Source organism: Strongylocentrotus purpuratus, unplaced genomic scaffold (assembly GCF_000002235.5).
Source record: "Strongylocentrotus purpuratus isolate Spur 01 unplaced genomic scaffold, Spur_5.0 spur5_scaffold_7, whole genome shotgun sequence".
Classification (NCBI taxonomy): Eukaryota; Metazoa; Echinodermata; class Echinoidea; order Camarodonta; family Strongylocentrotidae; genus Strongylocentrotus; species Strongylocentrotus purpuratus.
The window spans coordinates 8,028,886-8,048,839 of NW_022145613.1; the positions used below are offsets into that span (position 1 = coordinate 8,028,886).

Consider the following 19,954-nt stretch of genomic DNA (forward strand, 5'->3'; position numbering starts at 1 on the left):
CAAGTATTTTTCAGATTTAGAGCCCGATTTTGTGCTAGTCGCAAGCTCAAAGTATCTCATCGCATGTATTAAATCAATGCAGCCGCACACCGCAACGCACACACGATATCTCTGTCTAATTCAGATTCCAACTTCCGATCACCGCTGTGCCTGTCTTCGGCCAGGCGAGCACTCGGGAGCTCCGGCGTGGGATACCTGCTCCGCCCGCTTGTGCTGTACATCAGCACGGAAACGCACGGCGCGCGCGAGCGCTTCCTATTGACTTTGTACATGCGGCCGTAAACTGAAATGCTCGGCCGATAACTGGCTCCAAAACAGTGAAAATTGAAATGAATATTGTCATGGCAATTCGTGATTTTTTTTCTGGGATTCTTTTTTTGTTTAAATAATAATAATATTTGCTTCATGATTTGAACAAAAAATGATAATAAATAGGAAGTAAAGGGTCCTAAAAAAAGGATTTTGTCTTAAGTGGCCGAAAACGGGCTACTTTACTCTAATTAGAGTTTGCCTGTGTGAGGTGTCACCATTGAGCAAAATCGTTCTCCATAGACATTAAATTTTATCCTGCAGAGTTTGTAAAGTAGCGAGTTTCGGACGAAACAATATGTCATATGACTTATACACATGATGTACCTTGTACATACTTAGACAGAAATAACTGTATGGCATGGGGAATAAAAACTGATGTTTGGCAACTTTTCTCCAATGACCCCCATACACAGATAGTAACCCTTGCTGGGCACACAATGGAAAGAAATTAACTAGCCAATTATGATTGGAAAGAAAATAGATCTAATTTACATAAATAATAAAACATCAGAAATCTTTTTAATACATAAAAATATAGCATGTTACTAGTTTCAGGAAACTTTCAGCTGATCTGTCTGTTTTCTTGAAGTTTATCTATCCGTTTTCTTAAAGCTATTGCGCGTGATGAGATTGGCAATCACACACAAAACTTCACTGCGTAAACTCCCCTTACTAATCTGTACATGGTATACTTCAGTCTCTGTATAGAGTTAGTGGAGAACCTTCAATATCAGAGAATGAAGCTTTCTGTCTACTTTAAGGCTGTGCACAACGGTGTAATGAGGTACCCGAGTACACTCCCAGGCTTACAAGCGAATACCACTGGAGCAGTATCCCACGTCGCCGAAAATGCATGCAATTTTACTTTGAGTTGCAGTTGAAGGCGCCGATTTAATAATAATAATAATAACAGTAAACAATGCTGTTTTAAAAACCGAGGATGGCAGAATAATCCATTTTCCTCTGAGTCCAAACAGAAATCCAGACATTTGGTCCCAGTTTCTGAGTGGTGAGTTTTACAGTGCTTGAGTTGGGAAACATTTTTACCGACGGTACCATGCACTATGAATATGACTGACAAAGAAAATGGACAAAGTATACAGTTCCTCAGGTAGACAAAGGAACATCCCTTCACTGCTATTGTGTAAAAATGTGTAGAACAGGTGTCACATGCATATTCACCTGTTCTACACAGTTTCACATAATAGCAGTGAAGGGATGTTCCTTTGTCTACCTGAGGAACTGTATATTTTTTTTCGCTTTCTTTGTCAGTCATATTCATAGTGATGCCAGCGGCCGCCGCTCTCCCTGGCACGGGTAAGTGTGGGCCTGGACAGTGCCAGGTGACCGGGATTTTTATTTATTTTTTTTTGCGGCCGAATATTCGGGTACGAGAAATCGTACTCGAGTAGTTGTCAACAGTGCGGGTACTCGAGCATTCGACTACTCATCGCAGCGCTAGTCTACTTGCACTCCTGCATGCTGCACTGCTTTGTATAATTGGCTCCTAGAGGGTGTCGAGCATAGCCCAGATTTGTCTGAGGTTTTTAAAATATCACTTTCAACTTGGAAACCCCAAAATTTGTCGCAGAGTAATTAATACTTGAAGACTCCCTGAAGCAGGTACATGTAAACTAGCAATATGAAGAAAAAAATTAAAATCTGCTTCCATTGAATTAGGTACATCATCTTGAAGTAGTGCAGCAAAGTGCTCATTTTAAAACACTCTGCAACTGACAAAAAAGTCATAAAAATTTCAAGCACAAGAGTGTACAGTTGCTTTATCCCAAATAACTACAATCACAGGTAGTAAAGGAATTAAGATAATTCCATCAACTGCTGGCAATATATTGCACATTCTTATGATATCACATTTTATTTACAATTTGGTGACCTCTGGGGCTATAATCCTATATTGAACTATATTTTCCCTCGCATTCAACCCGTGAAGACACCTTTGCAATTATTTTTTTTCTTCAACCGCCAGAGTACTCTGTAATTATTTGCTTATGAAGCCTTTTACTACATGTACATGTAGGCCCAGTTAAAAGCGATAAGGGCAGGGGGGGGGATATATTTTGGAGAAAATGTGTATATGAAATAGCCATTGTCAGGGTTGGCACATTTGTGAACAATAAAGCCATTCAGGAGGCATACTTGTACACTGTAGGTTTTTCAAAAACAGGAGTTTTGCTTGAGATCCTGCCAAGTTCAGAGGGGTGTTTCACAATGATCCCCAGTTGAACTTATCTCTAATTTGGACTTAACCATTATGCAGAGCCATTTGCATCTATGAAAATATTTTGTAAAAGTCATTTTAAAAGGCTGAAAGTGTTGATTCAAATCATTCATATTTTCTATTATCAAGGAGAGTTCATGTTCTCGATGTGGAATTTATAAAAAAAAGTCTAAAATACTTGAATTTTCTCTTTTGAATATATTTTATTTTAAGGCTATTTGGCTATCCAAATTTTGAAGTTCAACTTAGAGTTAAGTTCAACTTAGGATCTTTGTGAAACACCCTCCAGATCTGATTGTGAGCATGAGCAAGACTCGATGGAATAGCAAGTTGTGAGTCATCGATTACTGAAAATCACCAGATGTCTTTTGAAATAGAGTGCTGACAAATGCGTTGAACATGTTCATGTAAGGGTAGTACTAGTAGGGTTCTGTATTATTGAATGCCAGCCAGCCGCCCCTGTTCTATAATCTGAAGTGACATATAAAGTAGTTGCTCTAGATTTTCAGATTACATCACCCATTCCAAATTATTCAACAGTATTTAGCATTACATATAATTATATGCGTCATAAGAATTGAAAATATTCTGAAAACCTTTCTGTTGGCTAAATAAAGGGCGTAAAAAACGAAATAAAATCATGTGATTTTACAAGTTACCGGTACATCAAATCAATCTTCCATCATGCACAGTATGCTACGAACTTTTTTCACAGTTTTCACTAACTTTTTCAAAAAGATGATGTTTCATGGTTGATGTCAGCCTGATAGGAAAAAAAGAGAAATTTATGTGAAAGAAATTAATATGAATTCTCGAGAAACAAATTATGGAACAAACTTTCTAAATTCTAATGCATGTTTTGAAGTACATATTTATAGGCCTGCTTGTATTTTAGAATCAGCAATTCAGCACTGTCTGATTGATCAGTGTTTATTGATAGAACTTTAAGAAACTATAATAATGAGTATGATGATTATTATAACAATAGTTATAATAATGAAATTTAATAAATGAAACTGAATAAACAATGATGATGGTGATAATTACAATTGTTGAAATGACTATAAGTATTATTATTAAGACTAAAACAATTGTATCTAGTGAATTCTCTAGAAGTTAATGAATACTGCAACTTTTGCAGGTAGATCATAATATATACATGTAAAGGAATGTTGAAATAGACCAGAACATTTGTTATGTACATTATGTTTGATACTAAATACATGTACATAAATTATTTGGGTGTGTGTGTCTGGATGGGGGGGGGGGGGGAGGGGATCAGTGAAGATGCATATGAGCCCTGAGTGAGTAGGCTCAGGAAAGCCATGCAAAAGCTGAAAATTAAGTATAAAGAAGACCCCCCCAAAAAAAAAAACCACACAAAAAAGAAGAAGCAAGAAACAATAAATCTCTGTACAGTATACTACTGACTGTCATGGAATCCAAAAAGAGCTCCTGTAAAATATACATGTAGGTATCTTTAGTATGTATACACTACATGTGTGTGTTTTTATTATTTGGGGGTTGGGGGGGGGGGAGCTAGGCTATAATTTTTTATTTGATGTTTATTTTCCTTGTGTATACATGTAAAGGCGAGTCTGCACAGTAGACTATCCAACTGTGGGCCCTGCGCTTGCACTTGAGCATGCATAATGGATTTAACCTTTCCATCGATGGTAGCTAGCTGCTATTGTGTTAGTGAATGATTACATGATGAATGCACAACATTGCTTGGCCATTATATCGAGCTGTAGAACAAAGCACTTGAACCCGTGTGGTCTTGTGTTTACCTGTAAATGGATGGGCAGGAGAAGATGCCAACTTGGTGAGTATCTTCATACACCATTGTTCAAATTCAGTCACACAGGGAGTTCTTAGAGCTGGATGATGCATGTTCGTGCGAAGGTAAAATGAAGTAGTGTTTTATATTAATGTGTTGAGATAAGGTCTGAGGAGAGTTTGCGAGGGAAAGTGAAGTATGTTAATGCAGAAGTGTGGATGTATGAATAACCAATACACAATGAAGAGGTGTACACGTAATAATGCTAACATCGTACCAGTACATACTAAGGTATACTGATGGAATCTGGTTATTATATTATAGAACCTATCAAAATCGTGGGAAAACATTGCCTGTCGAGAAATTGACATTGTAATGATTGTAGTACTTTATCATGTGTAGTGATAGATTACATCTGAATAGAGGTTGCCGGTACATGTAGATCAATCTTTTTTGTAGCAGGTCTTTTGTTAGATGGAGCCTACCGGTATATAGTTGCCGTTGCTAAACTTGCTACTGTAAAATATTTCTTGACTTTCAACTGATACATGTATAGCTGGCAGAATGTGGGCCAATGTGTTTTTTGAAGGCCATCCAATGATTCAACCTGTTTAAAGAGAAGGTTGAGTTCTGGGAAGAGGTGAACGATAATTTGTGAGCGTTATCATTCTTATTATGCAAGTGTGGAAGAACATCAGATAAGATATGTTCTAGTGCTGTAGTCAAACGTTTAACCGTCCGGTATCCGACCGCCCATGGCGGATTCCGTTTTCAATTCTCGCTACCCTAAATAGGTACGAAAATCTCGAAATTCGCGAGACGAGGTAATTTTCACTCTCTCGGGTCGTCACTACAACTTCCGGTATAGAGTCCCATCCCAAGTCACGGCCTTCATCCACCCCCATTTTTCAGGGTTCTTACGCTTGGAATCATGAGCCCAGCACTGTGCAGCCTCACAAAAGAAAACCATCGTCACTGATGTCAAAAGACGCAAAAAACAACGAATGAAATGTTCAAATAAACGTTGAAATATTTGCGAAAAAAAAACAAGACCGAGCAGACGACATATTCGGTGCATACACGTTGTGTGGCGACGGCGTTTTACGTTTGCGCTATCGCGCCGCCTGCACAGGAAGCTGTAATGTCGAAAAGCTATCCCATAATGCAATGCGCGTTTTCAGGATTTTCCCCGGATCTCGGCAGAATCGCTATTTGGGGTAGCGAGAATTGGGCGGTTTCGTTTTCCCGTTTTTTTTTTTTTTTTTTTTTTTTTTTTTTTTTTTTTTTTTTTTTTTAATAATTTTTTTTATATATTTTTTTTTTATAATTTTTTTTTTAAAGTTTTGATTTATGGCACTATGCCTGGCAATATCTCCCAGCTCGGTAATAGGTGTGATGACTCACCACTCGGAAACCAGAACAACACTGTCATCTTGGTTTAAAAGTAATCCTCTCAAAAGGTAGTTTATTATAATAATTCATCCAATTTTTACACATGGCGTACCACAAGGTTCTATCCTAGGTCCTCTACTGTTTTTAATTTACATTAATGATCTTACACATTCTTCTAAAATTGACATTGTTACTATTATTTGTGACTAGTTCACAAGTACAAATCGGTGCCTTCAACTGCACCTCGCAGTTAAATGAAAGTCCTTCCCGCTTTTTCACACGGACCTGGCCAAAAATTTTTTTTTTTTTTTTTTTTTTTTTTTTTTTTTTTTTTTTTAATCGTTTAACCGAAAACCGTCCGGTTTTGACTGGCGGTTAAACGGAATTGGAGATATCCGTGATGTTACAGCACTAATATGTTCCCTGAAAAGCATGGCTCTTCAAATGCCTTCATATTCTAAATATGTCATGTAACATGGCAAAACTCAGGGGTAGGATTTTTACCCCACATGTTCATGTAGTCCCATATACATCTTTCTGTGTACAGTGTTTGTAACTTTACCAAGACTTGGCCAAATTTCTTTTCATTTTGATGATTCCAGAACCTTGCAATACACACAAATTCTTATATGCTAGATGATCAACCTTTTCTGGTCGATTCCACACCGTTTCTTTCACAATGCAATCGCATGACCAGAACTCAACTTCATCTTTAAAGGAGCTACACAAAGAAAATTCACTAACAACTCATAATTAAAACAAATTACATATGGATGGAAAGATTTTCTCTTGAAAAACACGAACAATTTGCTGAGAAATCATATAGATATCATGGAAAGGCGTAAAATGCAATTGTTCAAGACCCTCCTTAGACCCCTGAACGCCCCTGAATGTAAGTCAAACACACAAGCGTAGCGAGCCCTAAATAGTGACGTCACACACTGGACGAACAGCTCAGTGCCGTATAGCAGTATGCAGCTAGCCAGCCGTGTCCCGTATGTGACGTCACAAATATTGACGCTCTACAAAGGACCACTGAAGGCAGAAAATCTGGATCTCAAAACTAACATTTTTGAGAGTTGATTACTGCGGGCCCCAAACATATTTTGAAGAGAAGAGTTGTTGTATTTGATTGGCAAGGCTTCCCCTTCGAAATAATATGAGTTTTGCATCAATTCAAAACACTTTTGATCTTTGTGTTAATACTTTAAGAACATTCTGAAAATTGTATCTGCTCCAAGTACTTGCATGTATACATCTAAAGTACATGCAAGCTCATTCTTCTGTCAAGAGAGTCAGAATTTGATTTAGCACTTGCTTGCCAGACTGCATGACTCACTTTGGCTCTAAATGTACAGTAAGTTACACGACAGCCAACTTTAATAAGCACATGACTTCATGACGTACATGTCTTTTTTATACAACTTCCATGGGAGACATTTTATGTCCTATTGATTGATATAGATGTATTACAATTTTGATTTCCTTTTTCATTGTCGATTTACGATATTATCTTTACGGTAATTCCATGGCAAATTAGGGGTTATTTTTTTAACACTATAAACAATTCTTTGCACAGCAAGTGCAGTATATGGAAGCTCATCCTTGTGTCAAGTGCGTCAGATTTTCAGAAGAAGTTTAGCACTCACTTGCCAGACTGCATGACTCACTTTGGCCCAGAGTTATACCACAGCCAACAAATGCTCATCATGTTCATTATATGTCTTCCTTTTTTTCTTACACTGCCCAATGGGAGACATTTTATGCCCCATCATGCCCCATCAATTGATTGATACGTGAAAGTTAACAGAAAAACTTTTTATTGTTTATTTACAATCATTCCTCTTAATTTCCATGGCAAAGTAGGGGTTATTCAGAAGCACTAAGCAATTCTTTGCACAACAAGTGCTTAAAGTAGTATGCAAGCTCAACTTATCTGTCAAGTGCGTCAGATTTTTAGAGGAAGTTTAGCACTCACTTGCCAGACTACATGACTCACTTTGGCCAAAGTTACATGACAGCCAGCACGTACTCATGATCAAGATCACTGTTTTTCATAAAGTTTAAGCCTACACTTTCTACTCCATACTGGGATAACAGATGTTGATTATTGGCCTGATAGATTACAGTCATCACAATCACAAGTTCGCTTATCTTACTTGAAATCACTCAGAAATGAAAGTTTGAGCAATATCCAATTAAATATAGGAATTTAGGAAAGTTATGAATTTTAGAAGTTGTCGTCAGATGATCACTAAAACACAAATTGTTAACACTGTGATGTATCTTGTGAGGTCCTCCAATTTGCTCTGTACAGAAAATTTCATACACTTTCATATTCTTAGTTATTGATGAAGGTTGCTCAACCTTTTACTTTCTACTTTTATTAAAACCTAACTTATTATCAGGATGGACTGAGCTTTTTTGAGGCAATTTTGTTCTCTCTCAACGAATGAAAGTTTTAATGAAATCAATGAGGATTTGTAATGAAAATGTAATTTTTAAATGAGCTGTTGTAAGGTCTAATATATATATTTATTTTCTTTGGTCATCAATACATTTATAGAGGAGGATGAATCTGTCAGACCAGGTAGTTTTTACAGGTTGGAAAAGTTGTCTGCCAGTACAATCACAGCAACAATACCAAGTCTCTTAAATTTCTCCACAGTAGAGATTTCACCTTTTGATATTTTATTATTAGTTTATTTTGTTCAAACTTTTCCCTGATAATTAAACATGGGAAGAAAACATTTGGTACAGATTTATATGTAGGGCCTACAACCATTTAGTGTTCAGTAGCTGGTTTACAATTATGGAGCCTTTCTATGTAGAGTGTACAGAAATGGAGACTCGTACCCACAGAAATGTATGAGTAAAATATTACCACATTCTACTGTGTGTCATGTACACATTGTGGCATACATTTAGAGCGTGTAAAAGCTAGGATTAAAAGAAGAGAAGACTTGGCAAGGCTTTGTAAAGTTTTAAAGGCATCTCTCGTATCAGTGCTGTAATCTAGTAAGCAAACTTTCCACAGTGCATGCTTTTGTTAAACATGGCTGTTATTATCCAACTTGATTGTATTTTCTCATCGTGCGTACTTTTTAACTGAAGACAATGCATTTTGTTTAATTACATGGTAAGCCATGGTTAATTATTATGTACAACCTGAACTATTGCTGTAAAACTGCCTATACGTGTACTCAGCAAATTCACACAGAATTTTTTCCTTCACCACAATGACTTGAAAGCACATCAGACAATCAATCTGAACCCACGGTCAGGGGCAATTTTTGTTGTGTGTGTGTGTGTGCTGTATACCTAAGGTAATAAGAGAAAAACTGAACAGATATAGTACAGAAGTCTAGTTTGAAAATATAGTTTGCTATAAGTTTTTTTTTCCATCAGCGTCTATTGAAATTCAAAAATTTAACAGCTGATATAGATTGCCACAATTGATGTTTTTATTTGCTAGAGTCTATTACAAATTTAAAAATTCCAAAGTTTGATATCCATCATAATTAAAATTTCCATCATAATTAAGATTTCCCTCAAATTTTGTATTGATCTCTTTTTTGTTTTTTTCTTCTTTTTATTGAAGTCATTCTACATTATGTAGGTTGACTTTTGAATTGACCTGATCTATTTGACTACTTGATAAAAGAGCATTGCTTAGAATTCAATTTGTTTAGGAGGGAAAAAAAAAAATTCCAAAATAGATTGTGTAGAATTTACTTTGACTTTAGTCTCAGTATTCAGACACATTCTGATTTCCCATATTTTGTTTGGTTCTCTATGAGAAGGAGAGTACGTAAGTACTTTTAGGCCAAGAGCATTAGGTAAAAATAGGCCTCAACCTGGACATTTTCCATAACAAGCTGATTTTTTCAGGATAGCTCCGGGAATATGTCTAGAATAACATACTAAAAGTCCTCATGAATCCTCCTTGAGCGTTTTCCGCAATCCAAGATGGCGTCCAAAATGGCCGCCATTTCCTAAATTACTTATAGCTTTGCAACTAGATAACCCAAATACAAAATGTAAATGTCTAAATATATGTTTTCTAGCATAAGGAACTCATTAAAATACATGTTGATAAATTTTGAAACACACAAGTAGCTTTAAACCACTTTAGCCCATCCCGAAATCCAAAATGGCGGCCAAAATTGCCGCCATTTCCTGTATTTCTTATAAATGTGCAACTAGATAACCCAAATAACAAAATTTAATTGTCTAAATATATGTTTTTCAGCATAAGGAACTCAACCAAATACTTATTAACACAATTTAAAACACACAAGTAGCAGTAAAACCACTTGAGCCCTTCCCGAAATCTAAATTGGCACCCCAAATGGCCACCATTTCCAATTTTATCTCATTGTATTAAAGTAGATAAGTTATGAATGCAATCAAATGTCGATACTAGAAAAGCACCATTGAAATACATATCAGTACAAATAAACCTTTCAATAAATAACTAAATACTTCTTATACATAAAGTATACACACACCCACCCACATACACACACACACACATGCACACATATGGCTGCTTCCATCATCCTCAACAACATCAGACTGACAGTGTGCAACCGTGAAGAGTACTCAACGTCAGATGCCCGGGTTAGATGGAACTGAAAATGGAGACACATTAGTACCAATGTCGCAAAGGCAAAAGTCACACGGTTTCAAACAGGAAATGCACCTCAATAGCACATGCCGTATCATCACTGCTAGTAGACCAGGTCATTTCTGTCGCCAATATTGTTGGAATAGCTGTGTATAAACACCGGAAGTGTGGCTCACGTGAACAGATAGACATCTTGAGCAACATGTCCTTCATGGAGTGGTTTCATGAAAGTGGCCATGCAGAGTGACTAGTACGAGAATTGAAACTCTGCCCTTCATAAATTTAGACCCCTTTTATCCGAGTACCATCTACACGGCACTATACTTTGCACATTCACAATGTGAAAAACATAACTTAAGAATATGTGCAGTAACATTTAACCAGTCCTCGTACATCAAGGCAGCAGAGATTGTAGCTTCTTCTCAAGACCTAGGAAAAGTAATTGTCCGTCTTGGTGGATTTCACCTCCTCATGTCATATCTTGGCAGCATATAGGCCACGTCATGGGCGGAAGTGTGCTTGCAGAGCTATGGGAGACAGTGTACGCCAAAGGGTCTGTCATACATAATGCAATCTGGTCATGCATTTTCCCCTTCTCTTCGTGCTCAAATTCTTACTTCAGCTGCCCTCATTGGCCTGTTGATGGGTAAACCTGGCATCTTAGACAGCATAGATAAGGACCATTTAGCAAATATGTATGGTGCACTCCTCAACCAGGACACGAAGGTGACTGATGTACCTGAGAAGGAGTGTGTCAAACAGTTAAAGTCAGATCATTTCACAACTCATTGCCGGGCAGCAGGACAAAGTAGGATAGGATAACTTTGGTTGCAGTATATCCGACAATTATGTGTCTCTTCTGCAATGTTTCATTCCAGCTGAAAGGACAGGGGACCATCTCAGCTGTGTGAGGGAAATGATACAACATTTCCATGCTGCAGGCTGGACATCTTCCCTATGTCAAATCTGCCAGGTTATATTTACAACAGATGGAAGCTCTAGAGCAAACCATGCCAGGAAATGAATATACACAAGTCGCAGAAAAGTGATAATGCACCATCCGCCATGTGGATTCATTCTGGGGTGGAAACTCCTCTGATCAGACCATTGAAAAGTTCCTGATGCGGCAGCTGAAAACATCTTGAGAAATGACTCGTGGACGTGGAATCACAGACAGTACATTGGCTAAGTGGGTTAATGCACTTCCTTGCTGTGTTCATACCTGTGATGAACTGGAACAGTTCACCGGAGTACACACTGGTACATCAGAGCAGCATAAAGACATACAGCAAAGTACCAGGTCAAGAGACAATAAAGATAGATGTATCTTTGTTTGATGGTTGCAGGCACATCATCATTTGCTGGATTTGATACTAATTGCCTGGTCTCCTTGTCAACTGGCATCGTCTCTGGCTCATCTGTTAATTGTCATTAACCTGTACGAATCGGCCTAGTAGCGGCATCCGAAACAAATGCATGGAAGGAAGTTTACAGATATCAAGCTACGTACATCGTAAGGACAAGGTAAAGACCATTGGTGCCAAGAGTAAGAGAGAGAAAATCAGGGGACAAAGCACATATTAAAAAGTCAACCCAACACTACTGTTCAACAGAATCACATGTTTCCTGAATAACAACACTGAGATGGATTAGTTCTTTGCACACAGGCACTTTCCCTTTCAGAGGTGGGGTGATGCGAAAGCCAACAAAGAGTTCTCTAGGACTCCTGCTGAATTCGTTCACCAAGCAATCCAACCTGCCAGAAATGGTCTCTTTGTTTAAGATGGTGGTCGCTTGCTGCAATCAGTTGTTTGGCCACAACTGTCAACCTATGCAGGAGGCGAGTTGACTCAGTCGGTAAAGCGTCCGTCTGTCGAACCAAAGATCCCGGGTTCGACTCCCACCCAGGCGGATGACTGAAGCCTGCATTGTGTCTTAAGGTGCCCCTTCCCTTGTTCATAGACGCAGGTTATGTCATTAGAAATCGCCTGATGTGTCTTTATGCTGTGACAGGGTGTAATACGGTTTCGGCAATATGGTCCACAAGAAAATTGACTATGACTTGCTTGATACATTCGCAGTGGAAGCACCATGACGGGGTTAAAAAAAGAGCTGGGGAAGCCTTTATGCGGCCAGCAGTTTTGAATATCTTGATGACTACCGTCACACTGCATACAAACGGGCAATTGGTCGCAGTTCTCTGAGTTCATCCTTTCAGTTAGAAAGTCTACCTCCAACTAGTGCTGCAGCAAAGCAACATCCATACCGCACCTATCTACAGTCATTATGTATAAAATGCTTTAGCGACCTTGGTACTAATGTGTCTCCATTTTCAATTCCATCTAATGTTGAATACTCTTCATGATTGCACACTGTCAGTCTGATATTAGGGACTTTTAGATTTGCACGTCAACAGCTTTGACTGCAACGTGTGACGTCATTTTAAGGCACTGCGCATGCGTTACGTCGTCTCAGTCGATGATCGAGAATGCGTCAACCTTGATTTTCCTAAATCTAGTACATATTGATATTTATATAGCGCCTTTACATGCTCAAGGTACTAGCTATGCCGCGTGCGCATAACATATACAGTTCCACAGGTAGACAAAGGAACATCCCTTCCCTGCTATTATGTAAAAAAATGTGTAGAACAGGTGTCACATGCATAATCACCTGTTCCACACATTTTTACATAATAGCAGTGAAGGGATGTTCTTTTGTTGAGGGTAGAATGAGGAACTGGATATTTTGTCCTCTTTCTTTGTCTGTGATGTTCATAGTGTTACTTCCTGCATGCATGTATATCATTGAGTGCAATCTAAAAGATTTCTAATTGTAGTCAACATGGGCAGTTAAGTACGTTGACACGCATGATCAGTCGGCGTTCGTCGTGTTCTCGTCCACTCTATCTAAAAGTCCCTATTGTTGAGGATGGTGGAAGCAGCCATATGTGTATGTGGGTGGGTGTGGGTGTGTGTATACTTTATGCATAAGAAGTATTTAGTTATTGAAAGGTTTATTTGTACTGATATGTATTACAATGGTGCTTTTCTAGTATAGACATTTGATTGCATTCATAACTTATAAATCTACTTTAATACAATGAGATAAAATTGGAAATGGTGGCCATTTGGGGTGCCAATTTAGATTTCGGGAAGGACTCAAGTGGTTTTACTGCTACTTGTGTGTTTTAAATTGTGTTAATAAGTATTTGGTTGAGTTCCTTATGCTGAAAAACATATATTTAGACAATTAAATTTGGTATTTGGGTTATCTAGTTGCACAGTTATAAGAAATACAGGAAATGGCGGCAATTTTGGGCGCCATTTTGGATTTCGGGATGGGCTAAAGTGGTTTAAAGCTACTTGTGTGTTTCAAAATTTATCAACATGTATTTTAATGAGTTCCTTATGCTAAAAAACATATATTTAGACATTAAAATTTTGTATTTGGGTTATCTAGTTGCAAAGCTATAAGAAATTCAGGAAATGGCGGCCATTTTGGACGCCATCTTGGATTGCGGAAAACGCTCAAGGAGGATTCATGAGGATTTTTAGTATGTTATTCTAGACATATTCCTAGACCTATCCTGAAAAAATCAGCTTGTTATGGAAAATGTCCATGTTAAAACTAATGCTCTTGGCCTATTTGCTGTTTGTAAATTCCAAGCCATCAAAATGAATTATATGCATTGCCCAAGAGGTTCAACTTCAATAAAATGATGAATTGTTTCCAAGGTACATGTATACCACAATACCCTTGGGGCAGGTGTGACCGCGCCGTTTGTCCTACCAGTTTCGTTTGTCCGTCGGACATAATATGCGGGTTTTCTGCTCGCACGGATCGTCCGAGGGACGATCCGTGCGGATTCCTATCCGCGCAGTCTGTCCCCCATTGTTTTACGTGTATATTTGATAAAAGGAAGAAACTCGGCAAATCAATGTATATAGACTCATTGCAAATCATGTGGTTGGCATTTTTTCTAGAAATTACATAATAATAACTCTCTACAATTTTTTAAAGCAAATGGGCCAGTCCTTTTGAAAGTAGAAGTGAATATTTTCTTTAAAACATTTATTCTATGAAGGCATACTCGTGATATCGGCCCCACAATTACTGTTGTAATTGATTGTACGTGGCTTCGTACTTACGGTCAGATGAGCATATTTTAATACCATATTCATGACACTGGCAGGTCACTAATTGGCGTATGGTCCAAGGGGCGGAGCCCCCGGAAGCGCAGGGGTTTTAGGCATTACAATTAAGGTCAGATTAGCATCCAGGGGCCAGCCTTAGGGCCCAAGATGGGGTCCAGGGGGTAGAGCCCCCGGAATTAGCTCAGGGGTATGGGCATTTAATTACGATTACATGAGCATACTTTCTTTTCTATTTCTTTCTATTTAATTCTCTTTAATATAATTTTTCAAAAGTGTGGGGGTGGGAGGGGGGGGGGGCTTGAGCCCCCAAGCCCGCTGTTCCGCGGGACCTGACATGTCGGCCTCTAAATAGTAAATAAGCACATTTCTTGCCTGACTGTAAATTGTGATATATGTCATTCTCCAACAAATGCATAAAAAGTATAATTTACTAAAAAGCGAGGAAAAATCCTGGAAAATTAGGCCATTTCAGCAACATCTGTATATCACTGGTATCAAATTAGAAAAAAAAAATCACTTTTAAAGTTTATATTGGTGGGGGGGGGGGTAGGAACTGGCTGAATACTTACACCTATGGTGTCGAGGGGCTCTTTCTTCATGTTTTTGTTCGGTAATAAATAAGGTTAGTTGTGTGGGTGTCACTCAGGCGCGGATATACGGGGGGCGATGGACCCGCCCCCCCCCCCCTCTTTGAAAAAATAAGAAAGGAAAAGAAAGAAAAAAGAAAGGAAAGGAACAAGTAAAGAAAGAAGGGCTAAAAACACGAGTTAGAAGTAGACCCATCAGGGCACTCACTTATCCGTATCAGGAGGAAAAATACACGGGGGCTCGGGGTGAATTAGCCCCCGAAATGCCAAAAAGAGCCCCCGATAGTCATAAAAGTAACCCCCGAAATGTTTAAAGTATTTTTTCTCTGATCCGTATATAGGAAAAGGCCCTGGGGCAGCTAGCTATACTCCGATATTTGGGTCGTTTTCCGATCAGAACTAGCCCTAACTATCTTTCCAGGATTTTTTGTTTCAGAACCTAAAACAAAGTTACCCAATCCCTTTAAGTTTCAAAAAATAGACTTCATTGAACTGTAATTAGGCTTAGGAAACGGGGGGGGGGGGGGAGCCCCCCCCCCCCAAAAAAAAATATTGGGAGGGGGGGGGCTCAGAGATCATTGAGCCCCCCCCCCAATATTTTTGGCGGGGCTTATAGATATCATTAATTGAGCCCCCCAATCTTTTGGTGGGGTTTAGATATCATTGAGTCCTTAGGGGCTAAGATACCATTGAGCCCCCAATATTTTAAGTGGGGCTCAGATATCATGAACCCCCTCCTCCCCAATGATTATATTCTAGGCATGAAACTCATGTATACCTATAATCTACAGACGTACCATTCAAATATAAACATTTTATAAATATTTATTTAGGGAGGAGAGAGGGGGGCTCAGACATCGGATCTCGCATATCATTGACCCAAAAAATATATTTGGTAGATCTCGGATATCATTTAAACCCCCAAATATTTTGGAGGGACTCTGATATCATTGAGCCCCCCCCCCATATGTTGGTGGGGCTCAGATATCATAAGCCCCCCCTCAAGTGTTTTTGATGGGGCTCGGATAACATCACGGAGCCCCCCGATATTTTTGAGGGGCCCGGATATCATTGAGCCACCCCCCCCCCCCCCAAAAAAAAAAAAAAAAAAAAAAAAATTCGGCCGGGCTCGGTTATCATGAGCCCCCTCCCCAATATTTTGTTTGTGCTGATGAGTTGAGGGAAGTGTATGCCGGAGATATTGACTTTGTAGCATTAACTCAGCAGCTAACAAGCCTCCAAGACGTGTGCGACGATGAGAGTAAACCTATCAAATATACATTAAAACAATCTGTGAGATTTTCAACAACAGTCCAATCTATAAGAGATCATTCTCAAAGGTGCACATCCTTCTTCTCATTTACCTTACAATCCCGGTTACACGGCAACTTGCGAGAGAACATTCTCTGTCTTGAAACGGATCAAAACTTCTCTGATAAGTACAATGACCCAAAGAAATCTCAACCAAAGCTTAATATTACACATATATAAATCTTGTAAAGATAAACTGAACTTGAAAACTATTGCCCAAACTTTGTTTCCAGGAACACAAGAAGACAAAACTTCTTTGGCACATTTGTCTGAGGCTGCATGAAAAGAAGAAAAGTCTGAAATTTTTCGCCGCGATGACATAGACGAGGAACAAAGAATTTATTTTCAGGTGCAAATTAAAGACAAAGAAGGATCTCAGAATTATATTTTTGGGTGGTGCCACATTTCCGTTTTTAAATATGTCCGATTATAGGCATGTGTGACAATAAAAGTTTTGTTTTTCACGTCCCTGGGGTATTATTTTTTCCAAAGGTGTTAAATGTGTGTTTTGTCATACTTAATAAAATAAACTGAATATCTTATAATTTCACGATTTCTTCAAGTACTTTGTAGGCCTACTTTTATTAATTTCTTCAACTGCTTAAAAGTAAGGCTACAAATGCTTTGTTATTGTAGAGCTTTAGTGTGAACAGGCTACTTAGTAATTCACATTTATAGATTGGTGCACATCATTATGCTTGATCATCCTCTCCTATCTGTTTGTTTCCATTCCTCTGTTAGTCATCCTTTATTTGCTACCTATGATATTTGAATATTCATTATTTCCTTTTATTATATATAGTGCTGTAGTCAAACGTTTAATCGTCCGGTATCCGACCGCCCATGGCGGATTCCGTTTTCAATTGGACGGTTTCGTTTTCCCGATTTTTTTTTTTTTTTTTTTTTTTTTTAATATTTTTTTTTATATATATTTTTTTTTTATAATTTTTTATTTTTTTTTTTATTTTTTTTTTTTAAAGTTTCGATTTATGCCCCTCCACCTGGCACTATGCCTGGCAATGTCTCCCAGCTCAGTAATCTGTGTGTTGACTCACCACTCCAAAACTAGAACAACACTCCAATTTGTCTGTCATCTTGGTTTGAAAGTAATCTGTAATAGATCTCATCATCTCAATATGTAGTTTATAATAATAATTCATCCAACTTTTACACAAGGTTCTGTCCTAGGTCCTCTACTGTTTTTAATTTACATTAATGATCTTACACATTCTTCTAAAACCAACATTGTTACTATTATTTGTGACAAGTTCACAAGCACAAATCGGCCCCTTTAAATGCACCTCGCAGTTAAATGAAAGTTGCCGACAGAGTCGGTAAAAAAAAAAAAAAAAAAAAATTATTTTTTTTATTTTTTTATTTTTTTAAATTTTTTTAATTTTTTTTAAAATCGTTTAACCGAAAACCGTCCGGTTTCGACTTGCGGTTAAACGGAATTGGAGATATCCGTGATGTTACAGCACTAAAATGATCATGTAAATCCCTGTATATGCAAAATAAACCCTGGAGGTTTAAAGTTGTAAAGCCCATGGCAGTTCAACACACGCAATCATAAAATAAAGGTGTCTTCATCGAAGTGTCTCTGTAAGTTAAGAACCACGACCTGTGCCTACCCGCTCAGGCCACTCTACATTCAGGGGCGTCGCTAAAGGGGGGGGGGTGTGGGGTTGAAGTCGGTGGTATTTTTTATGTCGGTCGGCCAGCAATTTGTTCCCCTTAGAACTGTGACTTTTTATCGGACAAAGAAACATTTTTGAAAATTCAGACAATGATTTAGAGTCGGTTCAATGAATCGTCTTCTTTTTCTAATAATTTAATGAAACGTCGAAGCTCCCGCGCTTCGCGCGAGAGGGGGAGAAACTGAATTCAGACAATTAGGGTTAAGAGTAGAGAACGGTATACAACAAATTGTTTTCTTTCTATAATAATTTAATGAAACATCTAAGCCTCCACGCTTCGTGTGGGATGGGGAAACTGAATTCAGACAAGGATTAAGAGTCGAGAACGGTACAACAAATCGTCTTCTTTTCATAATAATTTAATGGAACGTCTAAGCTACTGCGCTTCGCGCGGGATGCCTTTCACCCATCCCCTCCCCCACCTAGGGAGCGCTTTGCGCACTCTTTAAGTGATTCGCTTGCTCAATACCGCCCCTCCCTGAAATAAGATCCTAGCTACGCGCCTGCATTAAAATATATAGCTATGATGCTTACTAAGTTGACGAAATAATTTGTATATTGATGTCGTCGACGACAATGACCATTTGCGCATAACAATTTAGCCTTTGGCCCCGGGTTTATAGGGTTAAATTTGTAGATATTGGAACATTTAATTTTGTCGGTAATTAATTGGTGGCTTGTTTTGTCGGGAATCGTTGACCTCTACCCCCCTCCCCCCCACTGAAAAAGGACTAGCGACGCCACTGACGACACATTAGGCGTATACTTGCGTTTTGTGAGAGGCTCAAGTATCCGGGCCAGCTATTTATAGTTGAGTAAGTTTTGAAGAAAAACAAAAACGAGTACTCGCTCTCCAATCGTATTGGTTATTGGGGAATTTCGAATGTCATCAAATATGTTTTTTTCCTTTTAACATAATAATTGTTTTTGCGACTCAATTCAGGCCTGACTAAATATAAACTTTTTCCTAAGGCAACAGACAAGTAATTTAGTCATATACCTGATTAACATTTGAAGATTTCCTACACTAGTGCCTGGCCGTGCGTGTTCCATATTTGAACACTAAGTTGCACCTGAAATTGCAACATGTGCATTATAAGCTCCAAACGCTTTCTTTCATACAAATACACCAACAAAAAATCCCCAAAGCTTGAATGCATACTATTTCACAAGATGTAATTAAACAATATGAATTATATTAATGATACACTGACATGTACATGCAAATGCATGATAATTTTTGCGCTTCTTGCTCCCAGCAAGATAGTTTCCTCCTACATTTAATTTTGTTGCTGTTATGAGTTTATGAGTTTATATTCATATTTTTGTTATCAAACAGGAATAAATAAATTAATATATAAATACATTTGTACAATGATAATTGTAAAATGATGATAGAAGAACCAATGAAAATCGCAACTGATCTTCCCTAATTCCTTTTCTTTTCTTCCTCTTTGTTTTCTGTCCCTTTCTCTCCTCTTTCCCTTTCACTTCCCTTACTTCTCTCTCTCTCTCTCTCTCTCTCATTTAAGTTTGCTGAGGGTGGCAGGGGCCCTTCGCCCCCTCCCCCCGATCCGCGCGATTTTGGTGGGATTAATCGCAACTGATCTCTGCTTCTTTTCACCCTTTTCTTTTCTTCTTCCTCTTTTGTGTTTCATTTTAGCTCTCCTCTTTCCCTTTCCCTCCTTTCTCTCTTTTTTTGGCGGGGAGGGGGTGGGGTGGTCGGGGAGGGGGCAGAGGCAAAGGCCTTTCTTCGCGATCGACATCTTGTTTGCAGAAAAATTGCAACTGATATTCCTTCTTTTCTCTTTCCTCTTTTGTTTCTTTCCCTTTCCTTCCTTCTCTCTTG

At 38.4% G+C, this 19,954-nt stretch overlaps 1 protein-coding gene across 4 annotated transcripts in view; it reads left to right on the forward strand.

The window, feature by feature from the left end:
* The window catches only part of LOC752458 (vacuolar protein 8), a 56,769-nt gene that overhangs the window by 1,163 nt on the left and 35,652 nt on the right, over positions 1-19,954 (forward strand). The window contains exon 1 of one of the 4 annotated variants that reach the window (XM_030974840.1): positions 4,202-4,456. The exons of 1 other annotated variant lie outside the window; for it this stretch is intronic. The gene's annotated coding sequence lies outside the window, so the exon portion shown is untranslated. Of the gene's footprint in view, positions 1-4,201; positions 4,457-19,954 lie in introns of those variants that run through there. 2 more of the 4 variants (XM_030974836.1, XM_030974838.1) reach the window with 2 other exon arrangements.